Below are 6,529 nucleotides of genomic sequence, written 5' to 3'. Positions count from 1 at the left end.
GCTCTGCGCAAGTTTCAACAGGCTCAGCCTCGAGGATGCACTTGCACCCGACGAGTACCCCTGTGACGTACTTGACTGCATCGATCCACCATCATTTGCGGGGTGCCTTGCCCTGACTTCATGGAGGTAATGGTCGATGGCACTAGCGCCAACTCAGTCCGCGGCAAGGCTGTCGTGGATGCAGCAGACCCACCCCCGGGCCCTGCTGATTCACTTCACGCCACCCTTGCCGCGCTGACCATGCCCATCGCCACGACGGCAAACACAGCGGAGGCTAGGGCCGAGCTGGAGGAGGCCCGCAAGCAACTCCTAGTGGAGGGCACCGCCTTTGCCACCACCAAGCATCGGATGGAGGCTGAGCAGCGCAAGTATAACTCTGCTTACGGTCGCACTCTGGCTGCTGATGGCACCAGCCAGTGCAGAGAGGTCCGCGGCCGTGGCCGGGTCGTCGCCGAGATCTTAGGCGGCAAGCTTTCCATCTATGACACTCCTGCACCCAACATTCGGGCTGCTCAGATGGCCCTTGGAGAAATGAGCGGCCTGGAGGATGAGGAAAGTGTTCGCCAAGAAAAATGCATCAACGATCTACTTGACGCCGCCAACAAGTCGCAGACTCACCTTGATCCTAACCATGCGTTCTCGGTGTCTCCGGCACTTGATCCTTAGGCTCACCGCGACACGAGTGGCCGTCAGCAAGCTCAGCATTCCTCAGCCGTTCGCTCTTCTGGCCGGAGGGCTGAGGGAAGCCAAGACCAGCGCTCTCAGCGTCGGGGCGAACCACGAGCAGTTTCCAGCCAGCACCGTGAGGCGGCCAGTGACCAAGGAGATTCGGTCCATGAAGTTCCCCCGCCAAGGCGTCGGGGAAGGGCCAGCACGCTTGTGCTCCCTATCCGTCCCGAGCTCACTGCTCAGATCGACTCACGCGTTCCTCATAGCAAGAACGATGCTCGTCTCCGTATTGACCTTCTGGCCTAGTCGGCCCTCCTGGAAGAGGAGGGTACCATTGGACCGGCGTGCTTCGACCCCCGGATCCGAGGGGAGCCATTCCCCGCCGGCTTCACTATTCCCCGCGACACCCCGAAGTACAACCGCATTGCCAAGTCAGAAGACTGGCTGATCGACTACACTACATTGGTCGGCATCGCTCGGGGCAACAAGCGCATAGCCGTCCGCTACATGCCCCTCATGCTGGCTGGCTCGGCCAGAACTTGGCTCAACGGTCTGCCAGCCGGCAGCGTCAACTCTTAGGTTGATTTTGAATAGGCGTCCGTCTTTAACTTCACCAGCACTTACAAGCGCCCTAGCTGGCCCTGCAAGCTAGACATGTGCGTTCGGAAGCCAGTCGTGTCCCTTTGTGACTACGTCACGGGCTGGATGGAGTTGCACAACTCCTGCAAAGGAGTGCATGAGTTACAAGCCATCCAGTACTTCATCGACGGTTTCCGAGATGGCACCCTTCTCAAAAACAAGCTCATGTCCTCCGAGCCAAGATCTCCGGGAGTTCTCATGGCTAAGGTGGACAAGTATGCCACTGCCGACTCCGCCATAAGAATCGAGGTCAGCGCCACAGACAAGACCAACCAATAGCCGGCTAGGTCTAAGCCTGCTGGCGACAACCGGGGCGGCCAAAACATTAAGCGCAAGGCGGATCAACCTGATTCGCGACCTGGAAGTAAACAGGTGGCCAACGTGGAGGAAGAGCAGCCGACTGCTCAAGCCGGTGCTCAGAGATAGCGAACCGGCAAGGACGCTTGGCAGCCCAATCTCACCTTCGAGCAGATGCTCGACGCGCCTTGCAAGATGCATACCGGGGCGAAGCAGGCCACCCATACACTCCGGCAGTGCAGCTTTGCACAGTGCCTGTCCTGGTGTGAGGGTCTGCCGGCTCCCCCAGGAGCGGCGCCTCGAGGTACGGATCGAGGGCCAGGTCCGGCTCTAGCTCACCCGCCTCCCAACGATGGCCGTCTCCACGAACGGTTCCCCGAGCAGGACGTGGCCTATGTCGTCTTCACCAGCGAAGGCGACGACAAGCACAACCTGCGTCAACGCCGGCACGAGGTGAACGCCACGATCCCCTCGGTTCCTCAGTACATGCGTTGGTCTGAAAAGATAATTACATGGAGCCGGGAGGACCATCCTGTAGTGATGCCGAACCTCGGCACACACGCACTTGTCCTCGACCCCACCCTTGCATGCAAGAGACTCACCTGCGGATTCTCACGGGTGTTGGTCGACGGTGGCAGCAGCGTCAATATTCTCTACCGAGACACGCTGCTCAAGCTCGGGCTGAAGGAGAAGGACCTGCAGCCGACCAGGACTATCTTCCACGGCATTGTGTCGGGGCAGTCCTGCTCGCCGATTGGCAAAATCCAGCTGGACGTCCTCTTCAGCGACGAGGCGCACTTCCGCCGAGAGCCAATCTGGATTGAAATGGTGGACCTCAACAGCCCCTACCACACACTCTTGGGAAGGCAGGCTCTGGCCAAGTTTATGGCTATCGCCAATTACGCCTACCTCAAAATGAAGATGCCGGGTCTGAAGGAGATCATCACCATTGCCGGTGACTACAAGAAGTCGCTGGAGTGTGCACGCGACAGCAACCAGCTGGCCGAGGCACTGGTGATCGCTGAGGACAAGAGGCAGCTTGACCGGCTCGTGGCTCAGTCTACCGAGCAGCCGGCCATGCGCACTCCTCCATCCAAGTCGGCCATCGAGGCCTCCTTCAAGACGTCATAGGAGACAAAGCAAGTGCGTCCGGATGCCAAGCTGGTCAAACAACCTTTGCGCCGCTTCGCCGAGGGGAAACGACGCACCATTGGAGAAGAGATCGCTCGGCTGCTTGCAGCCGGAGTCATAATGGAAGTTTTCCACCCGGACTGGTTTGCCAACCCAGTCCTGGTGCTGAAGAAAAACAAGACATGGCGCAAGTGTATTGATTACACAATCCTGAATAATGCGTGCCTTAAAGACCCTTTTGCACTACCACAGATAGATCAAGTGATCGACTCCACAGCCAGCTGCGATCTACTGTCATTTATGGATGCCTATTATGGCTACCACCAGATCAAGCTAGACCCGACCGACCTGCTCAAGACCTCCTTCATCACACCTTTTGGATCCTACTGTTACACGACGATGACATTCGGCCTGAAAAACTCCAGTGCAACCTTCCAGCGCTGCATGCAGCAATGCCTCCTGCCGCAAATTAGTAGGAACATTCACGTTTACGTCGACGACATCATCGTCACAACCAAGCGGCACTTCAGTCTGCTTGACAATCTACGGGAGACCTTTGCCAACATGCGCGACTACAAGATCCGGCTCAATTCGGAGAAGTGCGTCTTTGGAGTTCCAACCAACAAGCTCTTGGGTTTCTTCGTGTCGGCTTGCGGCATCAAAGCTAACCACGAGAAGATCAGAACCATCAAGCGCATGGGCAAGCTGGCTCGACTCCTCAATGTCCAGAAGTTTGCCAGCTGCCTGGCATCCCTGAGCCAGTTCGTCAGCCGGTTGGCGAGAAGGCCCTTCAACTCTATCAGCTCATGAAGAAGACAACCAAATTTGAGTGGAATGACTAGGCGGACGAAATATTCCGTGACCTCAAGCGCGTGATCTCCAGCACGCCAATCTTGGCCGCGCCGATAGAAAGGGAGCCCATCCTCATCAACATCACAACAACCACACGCGTGGTCAGTGTTGTCTTGGTAGTGGAGCGCAAGGAGGAGGGCAGGGTGTTGTTGATTCAGCGCCCTGTCTATTACCTGAGCGAGGTCTTGTCCGCCTCCAAGAAAAAGTACCCCCACTATCAGAAGATATGCTATGGTGTATACTTTGCCGCCAAGAAGTTGAAGCCATACTTCTAGGAGCATGCAATTACGGTGGTGAGCGTTGCTCCACTTTCAGAAATCGTGGGCAACCGTGATGCCACGGGGTCGGATCGCCAAGTGGTCCATCACCATGGCGAACCACGATATCCACTACGAGCCGCGCACCGCCATCAAAACTTAGGTGGTGGATGACTTCCTTGTCGATTGGGACGAGACCCAATTCTTTCCACCACCTCCAGATTACATGCATTGGAGAATGCACTTCGACGGCTCGAACATGTGAACTGGTCTGGGAACCGACATTGTCTTGACGTCTCCGAGAGGAGACCAACTAATGTATGCTCTTTAGATACACTTCGCCGCCTCCAACAACGTCGCCGAGTGCGAGACACTCGCACACGGCCTTTGGCTTGAGAGAGAAGTAGGCATCTGGAGGAGTCTTTGCTTCGGCGATTCAGATCTTGTGGTGCAGTAAGTCTGTGGCGAGTGGAACGCCAGGGACGCCAACATGGCCAGCTATCGCTTCCTCATCCAGCAGCTCAGTGGACCCTTCGAGGGCTCCGAGGTCCATCATGTCCCCCGAGTGGACAACGAGGCGGCTCATACCTTGGCAAAAATCGTCTCCACAAGGTAAGCAATCCCAGCCGGCGTCTCCCTCGAGCAGCTGCACAAGCCCTCCATCAAGCCGTCTCCAGAGTTGGCATCAATCTTCATGCCGGCGGACCCATCCGTCCCAATGACTCCGGGTCCAAAGAAACCGCGGGAATCGTCATCTCTGCCGGCTCCAGCAATCTTGCCGCTCGAGCTGCTCCGCCAGCTCCAACAACTCTCCCGGCTACGCCAAACCTCGATCCGAGTTGGCTCAACACCCAATGGGTAGCCGTCATGGAGGTTGATAGTGGGCCGGCTTCCACGACGGCACCAAAGACAGAAGGTCTTGAACCAAGGACTACAATGACAAACTCGGGGGCTTCAGATGCTCCTAAGCTTCATGTCGAGCCAGAGTCGGCTTCTGTGTTGGCTCCCTCATCGGCACTCCCCATCCTGGCCTTCCTTCTTCATGGCGAGCTTCCTTGAGACTAGGCGGAGGCGGGACACATGCAGTGACGATCGAGCTAGTTCGACGTAGCATAATTGGCGTGTTTCAATACTGCGTCAAGGCAGAAAAATGGAAAGAAATCCTCAAGGACATAGACCAGGGTGAGTGCGGGCATCATGCCGCCTCCAGAACCATGGTGGCCATGGCGTTCTGCCATGGATTCTATTGGCCCATGGCCCTCCAGGAGGCCATAGCTTTGGTCGACAAGTGTGAAGGTTGCCAGCGCTTCAGCACGCCGAGCCACTTGTCAGCCTAAACCCTCAAGACCATCCCCCTGTAATGGACCTTTGCTGTCTGGGCGCTGGATATGGTGGGACCATACAAGACCGCACAAGGCGGCATGACGCATCTCTTGATAGCCGTCGACAAATTCACAAAGTGGATTGAGGCCAGGCCAATCAAGAAGCTTGACGGTCCCACAACCGTCAAGTTCATCAAGGACATCTCCGTCCGCTATGCCGTCCCCCACAACATCATCACCAAAAACGGCACCAACTTTGCCAAGGGTGCAATGATGCTCTTCTGCGCCAAAGAGGCCATCAGTCTCGATCTGGCGTCGGTGGTGCACCCGTAGTAAAACGGCCAGGGGGAAAGGGCAAACGGCCTAATTTTGGCCGACATCAAGCCAAGACTCGTGGCGCCGCTTGTGAGGTCTGCCTGCCGCTAGATCAAAAATCTGCCGGTTGTGCTGTGGAGCCTCTACACCACGCCGAACCGGTGAACCGGCTTCACTCCTTTCTTCCCTGTATACGGGTCCGAGGCAATCATCCCAGCGGATGTAGAGTTTGACTCTGCTCGGGTCACCTATACATGGAGGCAGACGCAAAAGAGGCAAGAGAAGACGGCGTCGATCTACTCGAGGAGGCATGGGAGATGGCCTTCGAAGGCAGAAGCTCCGTCCCAGTCACAGACCGGCTCCCGGCTGTCGGGCTGGCGGGGTGGACGCTGGAGGGGGCAAGTTATTGGACAGATGGAGGCCAAAGGGAAACAATAGAGAGAAAAGCGAGCCGGCACGCATACATGCACGATGCAAATGGATAAACATATGTTACATTCAAAAGCATTCAAAGGTCCACGGCCGGAGTTCATTACATAAAACACCCCAGTGGGTGGAATTGTTGGACTAATAAAAGAAGTGCAGAAAAAACGAGATAACCTTCACTTGGTAGTGGCTCCACCCGCAGCTTTGGCGTCACCATTGGCACGTGAGGCGGAGGCACCAGCATTGTCGTCTCCGCCTGAGGTAGAGGCGCCGCCATCCGCCCGAGCATCTTCGGCACCGTCTTTGGTGGCGGAGTTGGCATAAGCCTCCTCGCTGGAGCCGGCGTCCTCAAAGGCCGTCTTGTTGGAACTACCATCAACGTCGTACACGACCAGCTGGAATGGATCCTCCGGGATCATGCTGCCGTCAGCTTCGGGCTCCAGGTTGAACTCATTCCAGACCGCGAAGGAGGCGCCGTGACTGACCCGCACATGCAGCTCAACCTCAACGGCTGCCAGCTCCACTTCTATGCTGGCACGTTGCGCTTTGAGCCGGTACAAGTTTTATACCAGGCCTTGGCCAGGCAGAGCGCCATGTACGCTCCAACACGCGCAGTTGACG

The sequence above is a fragment of the Hordeum vulgare genome, chromosome 2H (genome assembly GCF_904849725.1).
Source record: "Hordeum vulgare subsp. vulgare chromosome 2H, MorexV3_pseudomolecules_assembly, whole genome shotgun sequence".
Lineage (NCBI taxonomy): Eukaryota > Viridiplantae > Streptophyta > Magnoliopsida > Poales > Poaceae > Hordeum > Hordeum vulgare.
Note: the sequence above shows the minus strand (reverse complement) of the source record.